Raw genomic sequence first — 23,630 nt, forward strand, 5'->3', positions numbered from 1 at the left:
TAGGAACAAACCGAAATACGCTGTTTTCAGAACCTCCAGAGATACCACACATCTCTTAGCTTTTGTAAATAGGTAAATCAATCGTGCCAGCTTACCACTCAGCATCTGTAGTAAGTAACCTTTCCAGGAGAGATTTGAATGCCTAAAAACTTGAAAGGTGGGTCATTTTGTTCTTGAATTAGATTAAAAACCTTTGTTGTGGTTTTCCCTTTATTCAAAGATAATTGTTTTAGTATTAACCACTTTTCCAGAAACATCTGGCCATTAGAGGTACTTTTTCCGAACGTTATCATAAATTTTATCTTTTGTTATGAGTGTGGTGTCGTCCGCATAAAGCAAAAAGTTTCCTGAGGAGCACTCACCAACATCAAAGGAGCGGTCCCAAAACATAGCCTTGAGGAACTCCATACTTTAATTCCGATGTTTCTCCTAAATGTGACACATATTGCATTCTACCCATCAGGATATTGCTTAAAAAATTCCAACTGTCCTCCTTCTATGCCGTAGATCTGCAATTTATTTAACAATATTTCATGTGATACCATGTCAAAAGCTTTACTCAAATCACAAAACGTAACCTCCCATATTTCTTCATTTTCAAAGGCTTGAAATATTTCCTCAACTAAGGCGCACATCCTACCGGACAGTTTTAATAATACAATAGGGAATATCCTGCTTTAAAGGTGTAATTTTTTTTTTTTTTCATCAACCAACAATTATATAGGTTTTGAGGGAATATTTTAATCGCTTTAAATCATATTAATTATTTAATAATTAAAGGAATATTGGCCTAGGATATAACATATGATATATTGCATGTAATAAGTTATTGAAGTTTTTGTTTTGATTTTTTTTTTACGTTTAACAATGAAAGAAAATAATAATTAGTTTTTTTCTTCTATCTGTTTTTTTTAAATTTATATGAAATAAATTATTTGTGGGGCTTCTAGAAGGTGGTCGTCTATGGGGAAGAATTGTTTTTTTTCAGGGACTTTTCTAGTGTTTGGTGATAGTGAACCATCAAGATCATAATGGACACTTGGAGAATGAATGTTATTTACACAGACTGGCAGTAATGTCAGAAAGAGCGGTAGGTTTGTGAATAGCGCGGGATAAATTGGTTGGCTGGCTACACACTTGTGACACACACACACATGTGGAGTGAGTTGATATTAATTTAAATAAATGAATTAAAAAAAAGTAGTGTAGTAATCGCCTATTTTTTTCAGGCAGGCTTTTACCTCGCAACTAACTACCAACCAATTAGGTGTCGAGGACAGAGGCGATTAGTAAACATACTTTACTGTAAATTTCTTTTATTTAACCATTAAAATAAAATCCAAGGCATAGGAGTCCGAGAATCGAACCCACTAAACCACAATACATAATAACTTTACAGGTCTCGCCTCTAACCGCTCGGCTATCGTGGCGCCTCAATAAATGAGTGATTATACTGTTTGTAGTGACTGGACTGAAGTAATTTTTGTTTATTTTGAAAGTGAATTGAATGTATTAAATGTTTGATTTAGATTAGAAAATGGAATATATAATTAAAATAATTGTTATTATTTTGTGGATATAATGAATGGGAATATTGTAAATTTGGATTGATGAAAGAGTTAAAAAAAATTAAGAAAGGATTATTTACTTAATTAATGATGAATAAGCTACCAAATGAAATTACCAGCATTGGAAATGCCGACCGCCTGGCTATGGTTAGCAAGCGGTTCTTACATCGGGTCAAACGGGGAGCAGTAGGTATATGATAGTTGAATTTGATGGTTATTTTAGTTTTGATTGATGAATTAGATTTATGTTGATAGAAACTTCTTTTTTTGTGCATTAATGATGGATTGGTTAAGAAAAAAGATTGAAGAATTAAAAGAAAAGTGAAAAAGAATGAAGCAGTTGCATGAGTTGTACTAGCTAATGACCATGCCATGCCTTCTAGCGGGCTTCGTAAGTACTACTGCAAATTTTAACAGCTTACTATATTTATATAATAAATAAATAATAATATAATAGTGAATAGATTTTGATGAAAATTACGGTAAATACCATATTTCTAGAACATATGTATTTATTAATAATAACATAATAAATAGTATAGTATGTTAATGAATTTATTGTTAACAATCGTACTTTAAAGATAATATTAGCACTGGAAATAGTATGACTACTTGGAATTAGTTGGCAAGTAGGAAGAAAATTGCGTACTGTTGAAGAAGTTTTGTATACTTTTTTTTGTTTATATAAATTAATCATTTGAAATAAATTTGTTTGTGATAATAAGAATAGTTGAAATATGTATAAGTGATATTCGGGTTTATGATGTGTTTTTAGTAGTTTGGATTAGAATAATTGAAAGCAGTGCAGGCAGCATTTGAGGTATAATCATAATGAGGATTGTAATGTTTTCATTTTGTTAATGTAATGCATTCGATTAGTTGTTTGAACTTTGCTTTGATTTTGAATATATTTTATTTCTCTTTAATTGAATTGTGATTGAATTATTTTTGGTGAAAAATATTTGCTACATCTGTTTACATCACTGATAGTACATCATTTGAACTATCATCTGAACCATTAAATGTAAGTAAGAAAACTATTTGATTCTTTACTTCAATTGTAAAATGAAATTTGGTAATAGTGTTTTTTAATAGTTTTGTTTAGTTATTGAAGAAGTGAAATAGAAAGGTAGGATGAAAAAGGGGAAGATAAAATATAAAAATAATGGCTGTTTTAGTAGGAAAGGAACGATGGGAATGAATTGCAGGGGATTTTTCTGTTATTGCAGTTGAGAAAACAAATATTTATGGAAAAAGTGTATAGATTTGAAGGAAAAATTAAGGTGAGTGGAGTATCTGTAATAATTAATTGTTTTTATAATGATGATAGTTGATGAATACATTTTGTTTGAAAGTCCCCTGGTCTTTTTGACACTTGATTTTGTAGATGTTGGTGAAAAGCAAGTAGCAAAGAGGATATTCTTCAAGACGTTTTTGATATATTCATAATGTATTTATGAATTTGAAAATAATTTGTTATTTGTTGAGAGAATGAAAGTTAAAAGAGAGATAAAACAGATAGATCTTATATTAGAAGGTAATTTGTATGGCTTATTATTATTTGATATTGAAGTTTTTTGAAAGCGTATTAAGATTTGAGGTGTATACCACGAGAAGGGATGCAAAATGTTGGATTTTGTTTACGCAATATAGTTTTTACACAACCCGCTTATCATCAATATTTCTTATTATTATATACAGTAAAAGCTCCTTATTCGCGCTTCCTTCATTCGCGTTTTCACTATTCGCGGATTAAAAAAATGCGACCCAATTCCTATATTCGCGGAAGTACACTATGATAATAAAAGGATTCCAATAGGTATCCAACCCAATATCCTTTGTAAATGCCGTCAAATGGACTAATAAAAAAAGTAAAATAGATCTTATTACAACTTTGCCTAAAGTATGTTGTTAAATGATATCGCCGAGGACTTTGACATAAGCCGCCTTCGCCGCGATCGGTGATTTTGAGAATGTAAACGCACAGAATGAAAGCAATTGTTCGTGATCCAGCAATAGAAAAAATGGAAGTGGCGTTGTCATTATGGATCGAAGACCGCATCCAAAGAAAGGGTGCCCCTGAGTGGTCCAATGGTCCGGGAGAAGGCAAAGTATCTTTACGCTCATTTTAAAGAACCTGATGGTAGTTGTAGTGGCAAGTTCAAACTTTGACTGCAAACAAAAGCTTTTAAAAACTGCCAAGCAAGAGAAAATTACAAAATTCTTCAAACCATTGCCTAAGCCTTAAGATAATTAATCAAAATGTTCAAAAACTTCAATTAAATTGATTTTTTTATATATTTGTTTTTTTTTTATTTTGTCACCTAGGAACGTATCCCCTATAATCCCTTATAAATTACCATTCCGTATTCACGGTTTCTGTATTTGCGGCATATTTATGGAACATATACCCCGCGAATAAAGAGCTTTTACTGTACAAAATAATACGTCATTCACATTTCGGCCCCCCTCCAATATTGCACCTTTAATATTAGACAGTAAAATACACCCTTCTTCACTATTTACATGTGTATATTTTTTCATTTACAAGTGACTAGATATTTATTAAAAACAAAAAAAAAAAAAGAACGCAGCGATTAATATCTATATGGCATGTGTAATATTAATTATTAATTTCTTTGTAAATTTATAAAAAAACTTGTTTATGTTTAGCCACCTTTTCACATATAAAGCAGTTGTTTTTATATTGTAAAATGAGTAAAAGTAATAAAAATGTTTCATCAAGCAACAAAGGAACCAAATTTACCAGATGGAAAGGCAACATAATTATACAAACGAAAACCAAAATATTTCAAGAAATGGTTGAAAAAAAAACCCAAAAAGATGGCTGGCGCAGTATTCGCCAGAATTGCAGAAAGTACAAGCGCCTATTGTCAAGTAAAGGTCCCCATAGATATCATGCCAGAATGGTAAGTTTATGCACTCTATTAATAAAATACTTGATTCTTTTTTTTTTTTTTTTTTGTCTTTTACCCATTCTTAATAGCATCTGGTAATTTGTCCAACCATAGAGTGCGGAGCACTTTCTTCCGACATATTGTGTTACGGTGCGGGTATACCCCCATGGAATTTTGGGTTAAATTTGGGGTTAGAGAATGGAAAAGGAAAAAAGGGGTAAAAGGGGAGAAGAGAGAAAATGAATGCGTTTCCGTTTCGAGGTGGAGAGTGTAGCAGAGCGACAAAAATAAAAAAATAAAAATTGTGGGGAACATGGTAACAGAGATAAATATAAACAGTATAACCATGGAATAGTAGATAGATGAACAATAGAGTGTGGTGCAGGGCGTGTGGGGAAAGTTAACAGGCCCGAGAGAGGAGGAGCAAGCCGGCTGCGAAGCAAGGTGGTGCGACACAATTCTTACGGTGTTCACCGGATTTTCTTTCCTGTCTGGAAAATTCTTTACTACCTTTTTTGCCAGCCCAGTGTGCGTGGCGAATCACCTGAAGAGGGATCAAAGTAGTAAAGACGGAAGTGGAGTTGTAGTCGAGAAAACTACCAGAGAATCGCAGGGAAAATATCACGAGTCTACCCATCAACAGATAAGAGGAAATTACAGCATTTTCTTCTTTTCATCATATTTATATAGCTATATAAAACCTACGGTAAATAAAGGCCTTGTTAAACAGTCAATAGTTGCGGGTTGAACTGTGGGGACAGTTTTGAATTTTCTAAAAATTTTTTTTTTTTATGTCTGTATATAAGTGTTACATGTCGGTCGTCTTTGGAAAAGAAAAAAAGGAAAAATGAGAGAGGGGACAAAGGTTTAGCGGGTATTTTAGTGGCGGAATTCGGGTTCTTTTTTTTGGTTTAGAGTTTTATTTAAAACGAGAGTATTTTATTTTTCCTTTTTTTTTTGTAAGAGATATTGTATAATTTTCATTTATTATTTTATGATTAGTTTATTAGTTTATTTATTTCTTTTGGTGTTACGAAGATAAGTTCGTAGGATTTTGTTTTTTGTTATTTTCCTGTATTAAAATAAAGGTGTGTAATTTGTCAGGAGAACGAGAGGCGTTTTTGTACCAGTGCTCCCTCTCTTCCTTACAGGGGTGAAGTCAAGGAAGACCGTATTTAGAGGAAAAGGTGGAGGCGAAAAGAGGAAAATAGGAAGGAAGTACCTATGTTTGTAATTTGTCTTTCTGATACACTCTCGGAAGCCTCAAGGTAAGAGGAGTATATTCCTTTTTTTGTTATTTTTCTCCGGCCACTTATTGTGTGAAGATTTGGTGGAAAGCGGGAGACATTCATTTTCTCTCAACCGTTATTGCTGGACGGCGGGAGGAGGAGATTAGATAATAGAGTGGTCTACATTTCAAGGTGACGCGGTAGCCGAGCGGGCTAAGGCTGGAAACATAGTGGAGCGGCGAGCAAAGCGGCGATGATAGCTGCTTCAGATCAAAGAGAGCGACGAGCAGCGAGCAAAGATTCGCATGCACATAGTGACGAGTTTAGTCGCGTTCTCCTTTTGACAAAACAAGACGGAGGAACTATTTTTATATGGGAATTTTTCGTCGAAACTTTGGTATTTGCAGCAGCTTAGTAGTAGGAGCTGCAGTGTACATGACATAAATAAGTTTAGAAATGAACTTGGTGAATTTCATCACTTGTACCAACAACTTCGGGAGCATCCTGGCAAGTTTCATGCGTATTTTCGAATGTCTATATCAACATTTGATTACATACTAGCCCAGTGTAACCCCATTAATCAAATTCAAATTATATTGTTTTTGAATAATAAAACTCACAACAAAGGTTAGGCACAATATAGAAAAATTAACTAAATTATTAACTAAATACAAATCTGTGTAACCCCATTAATCCTAGCAGTTACTTTAAGATAAGAAAATCAAAATAAATAAAAACAAAATAGAAATATATACAGATAAAAAGAAATTAGTCAATTAAAAAAAAACACAATAATTTTATTAAATCACTTTATTATTACTAATAATTATTAAATCAGTCGTAATTTCTTCTTTTTATTTTATTTTATCATTTATAATGTAAATTATGTATTTTTGAAAATAGTTCTTAAATAAATTAATTATTAAATTACACGTTTGCAAAACATCGTACTGGATTTGACGATTCTGATAGTTATATTCTTATGGTAGGTGAATTCCTTTCATAATGCCGACGCTGTTTTGAGGCCTACTTTTTTGCTATTAATCACAGATTTCTGCGCATCAATTTTTAACATAACCCCAATTATTGTATACCGTTCGAAAGGTGATCGTATGTAGATGTTTTTCCTGAATAGTGCACGGTTTTTTCATATAAAATGTTTTTGAGAAAAATGAAGTCCAAGTTTTTGGAAAAAATTAGAAACTTGCTATTTCTTATGTTTGGGCCACAATTTGAAATACTTAATATTATTATTTTGAAATATAAATTAGCTTATTTAAAAGGAAATTTAACCTTCTTTCTAATGAGCTAATTGAAATTGCTGCAGCTATAATAGTTTGAGAAATATAGGCAACTGTTTGCTAAAAAGTAGTAACACCTTGAAAAAACATAAAATTAAAAATATCTATAAAACGGAGCCGAATCGGGCCATAGTTTATATGGAATTTTTTGTTGCAAATGATGCCCAGAATCGCCTCCCGAAGGTACCGTAGTCTTATGCTGAACACCCTGTATACAATAATATGTTTAAAACAATCTACATATTATGTATTTAATCAGATGTAAATTTATTATAATTATTATTAAGTGACTCTTGAGGGTGGAGCCTCCTACAATCCCATGAGAGTTTTACAACTAAATTTGTTTAAATTTGTATCAAAATATCAATTTTATAATATACACTAACTTCACAAAATACCCATAACAAATAATTATTTCAAGTCAAATTTCTTTATTCACAACATTGGCACCACATAAAAGAAAGAAGTTTAATTGAGAAAATGAGAAAATATGTCCAAAATTAATTAACTAATAATAATAATAATATTTATTTACAAAACTTTACATATGTACACAAATTTGAAATGATACAGAAATTGAGGTTTCAAGCTTAGCGCCTATATACACTCATCAAATTATATTTGGTTCAGATGTTTCCTTTACATATTTACATATTAAGGAAAAATTTTAAAAACCTTATCTTGATATGCAGGTAGTTTTTTTTTAATGATTTAAGGCGCGCCAACATCAAAGGTTGTTGGCGCCCGGAGCTTTTTTTCAGTGCACTGCCTGCCACCGGACAGTGTTCTCTCGTTACAGACAGGTAGTTGTTACAAAGTATGCTTTAGGCGTATATATTTATATTTTTTTTATAACCAAGAGAGTTTATATTGTAATTAACAATGGCTACTATGTGAGGGTACGGACTATTGTAACAAGTGGAGAGACAATAAACAGTAGTGGAGATGCCTAGGAACGTCAATTACTGCGCGTGCATCTAGTCCATGTTGTTGTTGTTGGCGGCTTTTTTTCTTATAAAGTTTGTGAGAGGTGTGTATATCATGTTGCTTAACCATCGTGTAAATGTTGTCTTTTTATTACTATTTTTCATTTTTTACGTAATCACTGATTTTCACCACTGATTATATCAGAAAAGGTTGCTAAGCATAGACAAGTTTTTTTTATAAATTCACATAGAAATTAATAATTGTAAATAATAAGAAAAATAAATTAGAGAAAACACAAAACTAAAACACTGAAACAATAATAATTATATACTTAATACTTGAGGGTTTGAATAAACACCAATCTAACATAAATATAGTTTATTCACATAATTCATAAGGCATAACAAACATAAAGCATAACATAAGATAAAGAGTGTCACAAACTAAACTGAGGAATGTCTCTTACTACCTGCAACCCTCTAGCCACCCCTAACGGTCATCCCTACTCATACACCCTCAACAGGGTTGCCACTCTAATACCAAGCATTTAAATCTACCTACAACTTGGCCAAATCTGACCGTGATCGCCCCCGATCAAATGAGTTACATTAATAAAATTACAATTTAATCAAAAGTACTAATTAATCATAGGAATAAACATAACTCACTTAAGTATACAAATACGTATAAGCTAATACATAAACAGAATCAAGTTAAACAAGTGCTTATTAATGCGCAATAAGAAATTAATACAATAAATAAATGATAATTAAAACAACCTAAAACTATCATAACAATAGGATGAAAAAATAACTGCCATTTCAGTCGAGTAAAATTTATTTTGCCGAGCTTTCGACCTAGGGACTAGGTCATCTTCAGGGCTGTGGAACATATTTACAGTTTGTTAACAATGATTCTATTGAAATGAATAAGTATAATAAAACGAAATTTACAAAAATTATTTATACCTAGTTTAGAAAGTAATACTATTACATTTCAGGGTTGGTGTGTCTTCTGTCTTGGTCTGCTCATGGACTGAGTGTGATCGGTCTATATGTAAAGCAAAAAGTAGCCTGTCTTTATTTCTGTTCAGCTTATAACAGTTTGCTTTTATGTGGCCTTACTTTTTGCAATGAAAACATTTGAATCTCATTTCCACTTACATTTCCACATTTTCTTTTAAATTCGTCCACGAGTTTTCCTTTCACATACTCCAAAGTTAACTGATCATCTGGCCTCGCATCCAGTGCCGTTACAAGTGTACTATACTCTTCTAGCAAGCCACTTAATAGCAATGCTGCCACGTGAAAATCTTTTATTTCTTCTCCTATAACCCTTAACTTTTCCACAGTCTCTAACGTGTTCCTAATATAGTCCTCCATGGACTGATTACTTAATTTAGTTTGGTTTGCGTCTCTTTCTGGCACAATTGTTGAATGGAAGTGCGCATCTTGTCATGTTTGCAAACTGAAAAAGTAAAGATTGTTGAAAAATCGTTTTAGAAAGGAATTTAGCCAATGAATGAATAAGAAGCAGCTGGTCAAACGATACCGTCCGCGCAGAAACTTACAATAATTTTTGTGTAAGTGGGGGGAAGATGCCACACTTGACACTTATTTCCGTTTTTTAGGAAACTGGGTTATCGAAAAAAAACACCAAATGTATCAACGTCCAGGTTGATTTTTATTCTTTAATTACATTAAAATTAATTAATTAATTAAAATTAATTACATATTAGATTAATTGCAAAACCATTAAAAATGCATTTGAATGAAATTTGTCAAAACTGGCATCTTCCCCCCATCATTACCATTCTGGAGATTAATGCGCACAGCCGTCTTTTTGTTGTTTTTTTTTTCCACTTCCTGAAATATTTTGGTTTTCGTTGTTGTTGTTGTTGGTGGTGGTGTTGTTGCTGATGTTCCCTTCTGCTACCCTTCGGGAAGTGGAGATTCTTCGCACAGTGAATTCTTCTCACCAGTAATTATGCGGCCAAATTCCGCCTGGATGATTTCTTTCCTTCCCAATTTTTTTGGATCCAACCAAAAAACGTACAGTAACCAATTCGTCTCGTTGTTGGTTTTTTTTCTAATTAAGTTTATTAGTGGTCTGTAAATGTTGCTTAAAAAGCGTGTAATTGTTTTTTTGTTATTGCTTTTCATTTTAACAAACTGATTATATCTCACACTGTTGTTGTTGTTGGTGGTGGTGGTGTTGCTGATGTTCCCTTCTGCTACCCTTCGGGAAGTGGAGATTCTTCGCACAGTGAATTCTTCTCACCAGTAATTATGCGGCCAAATTCCGCCTGGATGATTTCTTTCCTTCCCAATTTTTTTGGATCCAACCAAAAAACGTACAGTAACCAATTCGTCTCGTTGTTGGTTTTTTTTCTTATTAAGTTTATTAGTGGTCTGTAAATGTTGCTTAAAAAGCGTGTAATTGTTTTTTTGTTATTGCTTTTCATTTTAACAAACTGATTATATCTCACACTGTTGTTGTTGTTGGTGGTGGTGTTGTTGCTGATGTTCCCTTCTGCTACCCTTCGGGAAGTGGAGATTCTTCGCACAGTGAATTCTTCTCACCCGTAATTATGCGGCCAAATTCCGCCTGGATGATTTCTTTCCTTCCCAATTTTTTTGGATCCAACCAAAAAACGTACAGTAACCAATTCGTCTCGTTGTTGGTTTTTTTTCTTATTAAGTTTATTAGTGGTCTGTAAATGTTGCTTAAAAAGCGTGTAATTGTTTTTTTGTTATTGCTTTTCATTTTAACAAACTGATTATATCTCACACTGTTGTTGTTGTTGGTGGTGGTGTTGTTGCTGATGTTCCCTTCTGCTACCCTTCGGGAAGTGGAGATTCTTCGCACAGTGAATTCTTCTCACCCGTAATTATGCGGCCAAATTCCGCCTGGATGATTTCTTTCCTTCCCAATTTTTTTGGATCCAACCAAAAAACGTACAGTAACCAATTCGTCTCGTTGTTGGTTTTTTTTCTAATTAAGTTTATTAGTGGTCTGTAAATGTTGCTTAAAAAGCGTGTAATTGTTTTTTTGTTATTGCTTTTCATTTTAACAAACTGATTATATCTCACACTGTTGTTGTTGTTGGTGGTGGTGGTGTTGCTGATGTTCCCTTCTGCTACCCTTCGGGAAGTGGAGATTCTTCGCACAGTGAATTCTTCTCACCAGTAATTATGCGGCCAAATTCCGCCTGGATGATTTCTTTCCTTCCCAATTTTTTTGGATCCAACCAAAAAACGTACAGTAACCAATTCGTCTCGTTGTTGGTTTTTTTTCTTATTAAGTTTATTAGTGGTCTGTAAATGTTGCTTAAAAATCGTGTAATTGTTTTTTTGTTATTGCTTTTCATTTTAACAAACTGATTATATCTCACACTGTTGTTGTTGTTGGTGGTGGTGTTGTTGCTGATGTTCCCTTCTGCTACCCTTCGGGAAGTGGAGATTCTTCGCACAGTGAATTCTTCTCACCCGTAATTATGCGGCCAAATTCCGCCTGGATGATTTCTTTCCTTCCCAATTTTTTTGGATCCAACCAAAAAACGTACAGTAACCAATTCGTCTCGTTGTTGGTTTTTTTTCTTATTAAGTTTATTAGTGGTCTGTAAATGTTGCTTAAAAAGCGTGTAATTGTTTTTTTGTTATTGCTTTTCATTTTAACAAACTGATTATATCTCACACTGTTGTTGTTGTTGGTGGTGGTGTTGTTGCTGATGTTCCCTTCTGCTACCCTTCGGGAAGTGGAGATTCTTCGCACAGTGAATTCTTCTCACCCGTAATTATGCGGCCAAATTCCGCCTGGATGATTTCTTTCCTTCCCAATTTTTTTGGATCCAACCAAAAAACGTACAGTAACCAATTCGTCTCGTTGTTGGTTTTTTTTCTTATTAAGTTTATTAGTGGTCTGTAAATGTTGCTTAAAAAGCGTGTAATTGTTTTTTTGTTATTGCTTTTCATTTTAACAAACTGATTATATCTCACACTGTTGTTGTTGTTGGTGGTGGTGTTGTTGCTGATGTTCCCTTCTGCTACCCTTCGGGAAGTGGAGATTCTTCGCACAGTGAATTCTTCTCACCAGTAATTATGCGGCCAAATTCCGCCTGGATGATTTCTTTCCTTCCCAATTTTTTTGGATCCAACCAAAAAACGTACAGTAACCAATTCGTCTCGTTGTTGGTTTTTTTTCTAATTAAGTTTATTAGTGGTCTGTAAATGTTGCTTAAAAAGCGTGTAATTGTTTTTTTGTTATTGCTTTTCATTTTAACAAACTGATTATATCTCACACTGTTGTTGTTGTTGGTGGTGGTGTTGTTGCTGATGTTCCCTTCTGCTACCCTTCGGGAAGTGGAGATTCTTCGCACAGTGAATTCTTCTCACCAGTAATTATGCGGCCAAATTCCGCCTGGATGATTTCTTTCCTTCCCAATTTTTTTGGATCCAACCAAAAAACGTACAGTAACCAATTCGTCTCGTTGTTGGTTTTTTTTCTAATTAAGTTTATTAGTGGTCTGTAAATGTTGCTTAAAAAGCGTGTAATTGTTTTTTTGTTATTGCTTTTCATTTTAACAAACTGATTATATCTCACACTGTTGTTGTTGTTGGTGGTGGTGTTGTTGCTGATGTTCCCTTCTGCTACCCTTCGGGAAGTGGAGATTCTTCGCACAGTGAATTCTTCTCACCAGTAATTATGCGGCCAAATTCCGCCTGGATGATTTCTTTCCTTCCCAATTTTTTTGGATCCAACCAAAAAACGTACAGTAACCAATTCGTCTCGTTGTTGGTTTTTTTCTAATTAAGTTTATTAGTGGTCTGTAAATGTTGCTTAAAAAGCGTGTAATTGTTTTTTTGTTATTGCTTTTCATTTTAACAAACTGATTATATCTCACACTGTTGTTGTTGTTGGTGGTGGTGGTGTTGCTGATGTTCCCTTCTGCTACCCTTCGGGAAGTGGAGATTCTTCGCACAGTGAATTCTTCTCACCAGTAATTATGCGGCCAAATTCCGCCTGGATGATTTCTTTCCTTCCCAATTTTTTTGGATCCAACCAAAAAACGTACAGTAACCAATTCGTCTCGTTGTTGGTTTTTTTTCTAATTAAGTTTATTAGTGGTCTGTAAATGTTGCTTAAAAAGCGTGTAATTGTTTTTTTGTTATTGCTTTTCATTTTAACAAACTGATTATATCTCACACTGTTGTTGTTGTTGGTGGTGGTGGTGTTGCTGATGTTCCCTTCTGCTACCCTTCGGGAAGTGGAGATTCTTCGCACAGTGAATTCTTCTCACCAGTAATTATGCGGCCAAATTCCGCCTGGATGATTTCTTTCCTTCCCAATTTTTTTGGATCCAACCAAAAAACGTACAGTAACCAATTCGTCTCGTTGTTGGTTTTTTTTCTTATTAAGTTTATTAGTGGTCTGTAAATGTTGCTTAAAAAGCGTGTAATTGTTTTTTTGTTATTGCTTTTCATTTTAACAAACTGATTATATCTCACACTGTTGTTGTTGTTGGTGGTGGTGTTGTTGCTGATGTTCCCTTCTGCTACCCTTCGGGAAGTGGAGATTCTTCGCACAGTGAATTCTTCTCACCCGTAATTATGCGGCCAAATTCCGCCTGGATGATTTCTTTCCTTCCCAATTTTTTTGGATCCAACCAAAAAACGTACAGTAACCAATTCGTCTCGTTGTTGGTTTTTTTTCTAATTAAGTTTATTAGTGGTCTGTAAATGTTGCTTAAAAAGCGTGTAATTGTTTTTTTGTTATTGCTTTTCATTTTAACAAACTGATTATATCTCACACTGTTGTTGTTGTTGGTGGTGGTGGTGTTGCTGATGTTCCCTTCTGCTACCCTTCGGGAAGTGGAGATTCTTCGCACAGTGAATTCTTCTCACCAGTAATTATGCGGCCAAATTCCGCCTGGATGATTTCTTTCCTTCCCAATTTTTTTGGATCCAACCAAAAAACGTACAGTAACCAATTCGTCTCGTTGTTGGTTTTTTTTCTTATTAAGTTTATTAGTGGTCTGTAAATGTTGCTTAAAAATCGTGTAATTGTTTTTTTGTTATTGCTTTTCATTTTAACAAACTGATTATATCTCACACTGTTGTTGTTGTTGGTGGTGGTGTTGTTGCTGATGTTCCCTTCTGCTACCCTTCGGGAAGTGGAGATTCTTCGCACAGTGAATTCTTCTCACCCGTAATTATGCGGCCAAATTCCGCCTGGATGATTTCTTTCCTTCCCAATTTTTTTGGATCCAACCAAAAAACGTACAGTAACCAATTCGTCTCGTTGTTGGTTTTTTTTCTTATTAAGTTTATTAGTGGTCTGTAAATGTTGCTTAAAAAGCGTGTAATTGTTTTTTTGTTATTGCTTTTCATTTTAACAAACTGATTATATCTCACACTGTTGTTGTTGTTGGTGGTGGTGTTGTTGCTGATGTTCCCTTCTGCTACCCTTCGGGAAGTGGAGATTCTTCGCACAGTGAATTCTTCTCACCCGTAATTATGCGGCCAAATTCCGCCTGGATGATTTCTTTCCTTCCCAATTTTTTTGGATCCAACCAAAAAACGTACAGTAACCAATTCGTCTCGTTGTTGGTTTTTTTTCTTATTAAGTTTATTAGTGGTCTGTAAATGTTGCTTAAAAAGCGTGTAATTGTTTTTTTGTTATTGCTTTTCATTTTAACAAACTGATTATATCTCACACTGTTGTTGTTGTTGGTGGTGGTGTTGTTGCTGATGTTCCCTTCTGCTACCCTTCGGGAAGTGGAGATTCTTCGCACAGTGAATTCTTCTCACCAGTAATTATGCGGCCAAATTCCGCCTGGATGATTTCTTTCCTTCCCAATTTTTTTGGATCCAACCAAAAAACGTACAGTAACCAATTCGTCTCGTTGTTGGTTTTTTTTCTAATTAAGTTTATTAGTGGTCTGTAAATGTTGCTTAAAAAGCGTGTAATTGTTTTTTTGTTATTGCTTTTCATTTTAACAAACTGATTATATCTCACACTGTTGTTGTTGTTGGTGGTGGTGGTGTTGCTGATGTTCCCTTCTGCTACCCTTCGGGAAGTGGAGATTCTTCGCACAGTGAATTCTTCTCACCAGTAATTATGCGGCCAAATTCCGCCTGGATGATTTCTTTCCTTCCCAATTTTTTTGGATCCAACCAAAAAACGTACAGTAACCAATTCGTCTCGTTGTTGGTTTTTTTTCTAATTAAGTTTATTAGTGGTCTGTAAATGTTGCTTAAAAAGCGTGTAATTGTTTTTTTGTTATTGCTTTTCATTTTAACAAACTGATTATATCTCACACTGTTGTTGTTGTTGGTGGTGGTGGTGTTGCTGATGTTCCCTTCTGCTACCCTTCGGGAAGTGGAGATTCTTCGCACAGTGAATTCTTCTCACCAGTAATTATGCGGCCAAATTCCGCCTGGATGATTTCTTTCCTTCCCAATTTTTTTGGATCCAACCAAAAAACGTACAGTAACCAATTCGTCTCGTTGTTGGTTTTTTTCTAATTAAGTTTATTAGTGGTCTGTAAATGTTGCTTAAAAAGCGTGTAATTGTTTTTTTGTTATTGCTTTTCATTTTAACAAACTGATTATATCTCACACTGTTGTTGTTGTTGGTGGTGGTGTTGTTGCTGATGTTCCCTTCTGCTACCCTTCGGGAAGTGGAGATTCTTCGCACAGTGAATTCTTCTCACCCGTAATTATGCGGCCAAATTCCGCCTGGATGATTTCTTTCCTTCCCAATTTTTTTGGATCCAACCAAAAAACGTACAGTAACCAATTCGTCTCGTTGTTGGTTTTTTTTCTAATTAAGTTTATTAGTGGTCTGTAAATGTTGCTTAACCAGCGTGTAATTGTTTTTTTGTTATTGCTTTTCATTTTCTCGTACTGATTATTGATATAACTAAATTCTGATGAAAAGGTTGCTAAGCGTAGACAAGTTTTTTTATAAATTTATATTAATATTACACATGCCATATAGATATTGTCACTGCGTTTTTTTTTTTTTTTATTGTCTCTGACGAAATGGAACCTAATGTCGATATGCTTGCTTCGATTATGAAAAGTCGGGTTCTGAGCTAGCTTCAACGCACTCGCATTGTCCATATGCAGGTTGACATTAGCTACATCCTCATAGCCTGATTCCGTAAATACCCATAACCAATAACTATTTCAAGTCAAATTTCTTTATTCACAACATTGGCACCACATAAAAGAAAGAAGTTTAATTGAGAAAATATGTCCAAAATTAATTAACTAATAATAATAATATTTATTTACAAAACTGTACATATGTACACAAATTTGAAATGATACAGAAATTGAGGTATCGAGCTTAGCGCCTATATACACTCATCAAATTATATTTAGTTCAGATGTTTCCTTTATTTACATATTTACATATTAAGGAAAAATTTTAAAAACCTTATCTTTATATGCAGGTAGTTTTTTTTTAATGATTTAAGGCGCGCCAACATCAAAGGTTATTGGCGCCCGGACCTTTTTTTCAGTTCATTGCCTGCCACCGGACAGTGTTCTCTCGTTACAGACAGGTAGTTGTTACAAAGTATGCTTTAGGCGTATATATTTATATTTTTTTTATAACCAAGAGAGTTTATATTGTAATTAACAATGGCTACTATGTGAGGGTACGGACTATTGTAACAAGTGGAGAGACAATAAACAGTAGTGGAGATGCCTAGGAAGGTCAATTACTGCGCGTGCATGTAGTCCATGTTGTTGTTGTTGGCGGCTTTTTCTCTTATAAAGTTTGTGAGAGGTGTGTATATCATGTTGCTTAACCATCGTGTAAATGTTGTCTTTTTGTTACTATTTTTCATTTTTTACGTAATCACTGATTTTCACCACTGATTATATCAGAAAAGGTTGCTAAGCATAGACAAGTTTTTTTTATAAATTTACATAGAAATTAATAATTGTAAATAATAAGAAAAATAAATTAGACAAAACACAAAACTAAAACACTGAAACAATAATAATTATATACTTAATACTTGAGGGTTTGAATAAACACTAATCTAACATAAATATAGTTTATTCACATAATTCATAAGGCATAACAAACATAAAGCATAACATAAGATAAAGAGTGTCACAAACTAAACTGAGGAATGTCTCTTACTACCTGCAACCCTCTAGCCACCCCTAACGGTCATCCCTACTCATACACCCTCAACAGGGTTGCCACTCTAATACCAAGCATTTAAATCTACCTACAACTTGGCCAAATCTGACCGTGATCGCCCCCGATCAAATGAGTTACATTAATAAAATTACAATTTAATAAAAAGTACTAATTAATCATAGGAATAAACATAACTCACTTAAGTATACAAATACGTACAAGCTAATACATAAACAGAATCAAGTTAAACAAGTGCTTATTAATGCGCAATAAGAAATTAATACAATAAATAAATGATAATTAAAACAACCTAAAACTATCATAACAATAGGATGAAAAAATAACTGCCATTTCAGTCGAGTAAAATTTATTTTGCCGAGCTTTCGACCTAGGTACTAGGTCATCTTCAGGGCTGTGGAACATATTTACAGTTTGTTAACAATGATTCTATTGAAATGAATAAGTATAATAAAACGAAATTTACAAAAATTATTTATACCTAGTTTAGAAAGTAATACTATTACATTTCAGGGTTGGTGTGTCTTCTGTCTTGGTCTGCTCATGGACTGAGTGTGATCGGTCTATATGTAAAGCAAAAAGTAGCCTGTCTTTATTTCTGTTCAGCTTATAACAGTTTGCTTTTATGTGGCCTTACTTTTTGCAATGAAAACATTTGAATAATACAACTTTGTATTATTTGTCTTATTAAATTTTGACTTATTACATACCTTAAATGCTGCCTCATTTCCACATTTTCTTTTAAATTCGTCCACGAGTTTTCCTTTCACATACTCCAAAGTTAACTGATCATCTGGCCTCGCATCCAGTGCCGTTACAAGTGTACTATACTCTTCTAGCAAGCCACTTAATAGCAATGCTGCCACGTGAAAATCTTTTATTTCTTCTCCTATAACCCTTAACTTTTCCACAGTCTCTAACGTGTTCCTTATATAGTCCTCCATGGACTGATTACTTAATTTAGTTTGGTTTGCGTCTCTTTCCGGCACAATTACAGAATGGAAGTGCGCATCTTGTCATGTTTGCAAACTGAAAAAGTAAAGATTGTTGAAAAATCGTTTTAGAAAGGAATTTAGCCAATGAATGAATAAGAAGCAGCTGGTCAAACGATACCGTCCGCGCAGAAACTTACAATAATTTGTGTGTAAGTGGGGGGAAGATGCCACACTTGACACTTATTTCCGTTTTTTAGGAAACTGGGTTATCGAAAAAAAACACCAACTGTATCAACGTCCAGGTTGATTTTTATTCTTTAATTACATTAAAATTAATTACATATTAGATTAATTGCAAAACCATTAAAAATGCATTTGAATGAAATTTGTCAAAACTGGCATCTTCCCCCCATCATTACCATTCTGGAGATTAATGCGCACAGCCGTCTTTTTGTTGTTTTTTTTTCCACTTCCTGAAATATTTTGGTTTTCGTTGTTGTTGTTGGTGGTGGTGGTGTTGTTGCTGATGTTCCCTTCTGCTACCCTTCGGGAAGTGGAGATTCTTCGCACAGTGAATTCTTCTCACCCGTAATTATGCGGCCAAATTCCGCCTGGATGATTTCTTTCCTTCCCAATTTTTTTGGATCCAACCAAAAAACGTACAGTAACCAATTCGTCTCGTTGTTGATGTTGTTGTTGTTTTTTTTTCTTATTAATTTTGTGATTGGTGTGAATATGAGGTTTAAACAGCGTGTAAATGTTGTTTTTTTGTTACAGTTTTTCATTTTTATAACCACTTATAATTATAATCATAACAGAAAAGGTTGCTAAGCATAGACAAGTTTTTTTATAAATTTATATTAATATTACACATGCCATATAGATATTGTCACTGCGTTTTTTTTTTTTATTTGTTTGTTTTTAATAAATATCTGGTCCCTTCTAAATGCAAAAATATACACATATAAATAGTGATGAAGGGTGAATTTTACTATCTAAAATGTAATATTGTGAGGGGGGGCCGAAATGTGAATGACGTTTTATTTTGTATATAATATTGAAGATAAGCGGGTTGTGTTGTAAATGAAGGAAGATGACAGCTGGCAGATTGTACATGTTTCCTAGCTCATGTCACAAGATGGCTAGGCGCGTCAACATCTAAGGTCCTACATTCTTAATTGGCCTCAATTTAGGTCGTAGTCTTGGAGGTAAGCGGGTGCCCTTCTCCTTTGTTTATGAACATTTAAGGGTGATGATCTGCAGCTTTCATCCAGAACGTTGTCCACTTCTCCTTTTTTCCTCATCTATGTTTATTCGACTATCCTCATCATCTCTCTAATTTATGTCCTCATCATCTTGTCCCCGTATATTACGGGCTTCCCAAATTTTCATGTCACTAGCGTGAACTGAGGTAGCAAACCGTCGTCCCTCTTTATCCTCTAGGTCAGTTACTGTGTATGTGGTTGTGTCTTCGTGGGTACCCCAGGGTGCTCCATTGCTCTCCTAGATTAGATTAGATTAGACTAGGGCGTCCTCAAGACCTACGCCACTGCGACCCCTTTGGATCTATTGTGGCTCCCCTCACTTTAAAGCTCACCCTCCAGAACTGTCCTTTTAATGAGACTCTTAATGCTCTTGGGTAAAGCTCACAGGCCTTGGCTTTTCCTCCCTGAGAAGTAACATCCTTAGCCCCAGACAAGCCCCTCACACTGACACAATACGTGCAGTGCCGTTTCCTCCTCTTCCTGACAGAACCTACAAAGGCTATCATTTGCCAGGCCCATGCGATGAATGTGTTTTCTGAGCCTGCAGTGGCCAGTTAATAGGCCTACAATGATCCTTACAGCCCCCCACGGCCTTGACGGATTAATTCTGCAGTCAGCCTCGGCGAATAGCCATTAATGAACTCTTTCGCCTGTCTCTGCCCAGTGGTGGCAAGCCACCTCTCCTGAGCCCTACTCTGCACCCATAAGTTAATGGTTGCAGTCTTCAACACACTTCGGAACCCCAACGAAGTGTCCCGCAGGGCCTTCCCGGGCCAATAGATCTGCCGCTTCGTTTCCCTTATGTCCTGAATGTCCAGGTACCCAAACCAGAAAGACCTTATTTTGGTCACTATTGCTCTCCTAACAAACACCAGATCGCCTATCTCAAAAGAAGTTTCTTCGCGTGCCCTCATGTCAAATGACTCATATATTCCTGGCCATCAACCACTTTACTTCTAATATCATCCTGTAATCGTTCGGGTGGGTTGTACTCGGTCTTCAGGAACTCTCCCAAGCCTGAATCAATACTGGGTAATCGTGGATGGAAACCGTACAAGGCTTCAAAAGGTGATTTTCCGGTAGCTTCTGATATTACGTAACGTTGAGGGCCATCCTCACATTCTTCCATTCTATTGTCCCAATCTGTACCATCTTCCTTTAATGATCTAATCACGGTTTTATTCACTCTTTCCACCATCCCGTTGGCCCTTGTGTGTCTCACAGAAATCAGGTTGTATTTTATGCCATAACCTTGGCAGTACTCCTCGAATTGTTGACTGGTGATAGCTATTCCTCTGTCTGATACGATCATGTCCTTATTCCTGTAGGTATCCCTTTTTCCATCACTAGCTGCTTCAGGTATTTCAACGTAGTCGTGGTTGAAAATTCACGAAACGAGTGAGATTATCAGTGACGACCAGAAGGTGCTGGTTGCCTTTCCCACTCTTCACGAAGGATACCAGGTGGTCCGCATGTAAGATAGCGAACGGCCTTTTCCCGGGTGCGATAGGGTGAAGTTTTCCTCTTTTCTTTCCGGATGGTATCTTATTCAAAATGCATTGGATGCAGAAGTGGAAGTGGCTCTTAATATATCTCCTCATGGCTGGAAACCAGTAGAATTGTTTGCTGTTTGCTAGCGAGCGTTCTAGCCCAAAGTGCCCCATCAGATCATGGGGTTTTCACTGCCAAAGTTTTCTTGAAGCTATTGGGGACCATTAGAAGTTTTCTACCCTTGAATGTTTTATAAAGTATTCCATTAGATCCAGGGGTCTCAAACTCAGTTTACCCGGGGGGGCCACTGGAGGTAGAGTCTGGGTGTGGTTGGGCCGCATCAGGTTTTCCACAAAGAAAAGCTCTTACTAAAACATTCCAATGTTATCAAATTTTTTCATCTTATTTTGTATTTCAAATAAAAATAATTTAACAAATTCATAAGAAAAAATAAATCAATCAGCAATTTAAAAAAAAAAATAATTATACAGCAGATATAGAAGACTGAAGAAACTACATATAGTCGCTGACTAGAGAAATGTAATTGTTATTGTTCAGATTCAAATGTCTGTATTAACAGTTCTTTAACATTTAACTCTCTGAACATGAATGGAACATTGAACACAAACAGTTTTGAACATAAACGTGGCTTCTTCTGCCTACTTCTTGCTGCTAGACATCTGGCAGCGCTTACTCTTGCATAGCCGAGCCACGTTTGGCTTAAAGGAGGAAGCAGTTGAGACCCTCAGTCTCAGTAGGGCTTGAAGATGCTCATCAGTAAGCCTGGACCTGTACTTGGACTTATTGAAGTTCAAAGAAGGTAGAGAAGAGCTTTTCGCTCAAGTATGTGCTCCCAAAAAGATAAATGGTCCGCTTAAACATTCGGGAAAGCTCAGGGAAGCTGGTGGGGGGGGGGCAATTCTTTCAAAAATTGCCAGGAGCTTGTCGGCTTTTCCTCTCACCTCCATGAACTTGGCTTTGAGTTCAGAGTTACACTGCAGGTCAATGAGCTCCATTTGAAGCACAGGAGGGGCAACTTGCACATCAAAAATTTGAAATGTGCCTCTGTTCGTCTTGAAGCCTGCAATTCTGCGTTAAAATTCCTTCTTTAGCTTCCACATACTCCTCAACACTGAATGGTGTGCCTGCATCCATGAGTGCCTTGCATGCTGGGAAATGGCAAAGGTTTGTCTGAGAAAGCTGGTCTTTCCATAACATAAGTTTTGTAGAGAATGCTCTCACGTTGTCATAGGCAGTACTGGACAAGTTGCCCCTGGCCTTGTAATCTTAAGCTCATGTGTGATATCAACAAAAAAAAGCTGTAGTCCATGAGCTATTTTGGATCACTTAGCACAGGAACAGCAACCCCCATCTTTCTCCGTGAAGGCTTTCACATCCGCTCCACGCACAACACTGAAAAGTGCCATTCGTATCAAACTCGGGCCGCACAAACATTAAACTTTGATATTGAGGTGGGAGGCCGCGAGCTTGAGACCCCTGCATTAGATAGATTCACGTTTTCCGCTTGTTGATGCACACCCGCGGGTCTGTCTTCGGGTCTCTTTTCCAAAGATATTCCTTAACCTTTGCAGTTTTTCGTCCGTCAATTGCCATAATATCACCTCTTCATTAGACTCATTTCTTATCATTGTGCAGAAAGTTTCTTCTTCTCTAATAACGGTTTCTACAAGATTGGTACTAGCTGGTGGTAGATTACCTCATTCTCATTTACCGAAACAGCTGACTTTGTTGATACGGGCGAATCAATATGAATGTTTTTGAAAGGATCCTCTTCTCGGTAACCAATTTTTACCATCCACATTGCAATAAGCCGCATTGGTCTAGCAAACTCCGACCAATTATCACTTCTGGCCTTGTCTGGAACAATTAATAACTTCACTTCCGTGCCCAACACTCCGTCTACGCTAAGTACAGCATTCGTCCATTCATCTACCTTTAAAGATTCGTGTGACTTCCTCCAAAACCAATTAATTAGCTCTGTCTTGCCTGGAATTCTTCTCAAGCCAAAACGTATTGCTACTGAGTCTCTAATAGTGCAATCTGATGCCCCAGTATCTACAAGACAATGAGTAAAGAAATCTCCATTAATTTGAACCTGTTCTATATATGTTTCAGACAAGTTAGAATTAGGTGCCCTGAGCAATCACATTAATCTGACTATCCTTAGTGTAGTCCTTAGCAACATGTTTTGTGTCCCCCACACTTCTGACACTTTCTTTCACTTGATGAATTTGGGTAAGTGTCCCTGTTTGCCACAAGCGTAACATCTAGGCCTAAAATTTTCTCGTGGGCTAGATTTTCCTGAGTTTTCTGTGCGTCGGAAAAATTCTGTTTTCTTACTACTGATACTCTTAGTTTTACCTTCATTAGTATCCTGTTCACTACTACTTGATGAATCTTTATTTTTCGATTCTCTACTCTGAGTGCCCCAATTCTTTCTAATTCTCTGCAAACAGGCTTCGTTAACTCTTATCATATTCCTCAATAGAGACCCTTAATTCGTCTTCGTCGTGATGTGTGATGGTCACTAAGATGTTTAGACCACAGTCCTTCAATAACTTGTAACTTGATCTCTGTAAAGGGTAATTACACAATCTTTACCTTTTCCTGCAGGTAATCTTCAGTATCTTATTGTTTTCCCTGAGCTCTATTGGCTATTTCTCTCAATTTAGTTCCCATATCAATCTCACCTACATAAGTTCTCATTAAATTTACTTTGAAAATCATTCCAGGTTCGAACACTATTTGATTGAAACCAATCTTTAGCCGGTCCGGCCATACTTGCTCTAGCC

General features: G+C 35.6%; 1 long non-coding RNA gene across 2 annotated transcripts; it reads left to right on the forward strand.

Annotated features, from left to right (window-relative positions):
* Window positions 1–810: 810 nt before the first annotated feature.
* On the forward strand, window positions 811–7,365 carry LOC141446211 (uncharacterized). 2 transcript variants are annotated; one of them, XR_012453580.1, is made up of 7 exons: window positions 811–1,161; window positions 1,230–1,305; window positions 1,400–2,592; window positions 2,664–2,851; window positions 2,956–3,105; window positions 4,315–4,498; window positions 5,591–7,365. It is a non-coding gene; the product is annotated as an uncharacterized lncRNA (long non-coding RNA). The 2 variants fall into 2 exon arrangements; XR_012453579.1 differs by having other exon boundaries at window positions 1,230–2,592.
* The last annotated feature ends 16,265 nt before the right edge of the window (window positions 7,366–23,630 follow it).

This window comes from Rhodnius prolixus, unplaced genomic scaffold (genome assembly GCF_049639745.1).
Source record: "Rhodnius prolixus isolate KJV_2025 unplaced genomic scaffold, Rpr scaffold_1, whole genome shotgun sequence".
In the NCBI taxonomy this organism is placed as follows: Eukaryota; Metazoa; Arthropoda; class Insecta; order Hemiptera; family Reduviidae; genus Rhodnius; species Rhodnius prolixus.